Source organism: Aedes aegypti, chromosome 3 (assembly GCF_002204515.2).
Source record: "Aedes aegypti strain LVP_AGWG chromosome 3, AaegL5.0 Primary Assembly, whole genome shotgun sequence".
Taxonomy (NCBI): domain Eukaryota; kingdom Metazoa; phylum Arthropoda; class Insecta; order Diptera; family Culicidae; genus Aedes; species Aedes aegypti.
The window spans coordinates 203,000,586-203,001,655 of NC_035109.1; positions in this window are offsets into that span (position 1 = coordinate 203,000,586).

Below are 1,070 nucleotides of genomic sequence, written 5' to 3' on the forward strand. Positions count from 1 at the left end.
CACTTTGTGTTCTCGATAGTTTGTCTAACTAAAATATACATACTCTCCCTACAACCAAACTTAAACGTAACATATAATTTCTGCAAATAAGAATGTTAGTTACACCATTTCTATGAAAACATGGGCCACTCTAATTTTCAATAACACGAAACAAAGGGCCTAACTAATATAGGGTTTCAATGCTAGTAATGGACCCCTTAGCAGCTAAAATTTATTCTCGGTGCTTTTCCGCAATGATATCTCAGACGCATATACGTTTTGAGGAGTGTAACAACAAGTTCAATGTTTTTACTTCATAGTACGCCTATGAAACATACAAAATCATTCGATTTTTCCAGTGAAATATGCATTTAGAAAACTGTTGTCCGAATGCATATTATGGACCCTCCCGGGGTCCATAATAGGAATGTTTACAAATTTGACGTTTCCTATTATGGACCCTCCATTTGATTCCCATGTAATCCGGCTCGCTGCCGACGTGCCTATTATGGACCCACCTGTATATGCGTATTATGGACCCTCTTGTGCGGTTTCATTTACAAAACTGTTCAAATTTCTGAATTTATGCACCTTCGACCAAATATTCTGCCTGAAACTGCGGACTAACAATGCAATCGAAGTTCCCCCGGTGGAATTTCATAGGAATAAAGTTGCTTTGAGTGTTAATTTTATGTTTATTTTATATCTTTCCGCGTAAAACTGATTCCTGGACCACTGTGCACTGCTTTTTGAGGGCAGCCGAGACCCCCGCTGCATCGGTGTAGCAGGCGGACTCTAATGAAAGTTTAATGGAAGCGTAGAAAACGTTTTCTTGCCCATCTCTGGTTCTAGCGATTGCTATATATAATTACAAAGGGAAAGGGATCACCAATCTCGTTTTACAGTTCAAATTATCTGCTAATGTAATAAAAAAGATAAATTAGGATAATTAAAATAGTAATGGATACCCTTGCTGTAAGCCTTGTTATGCAATAATACCGCATACGTTCACTATGTGTCAGTAGGTATGTAAATCGAATTTGTTTGATGGATATTTCTTTCAGTGCTTTTTGATGCGATTACAATCATGA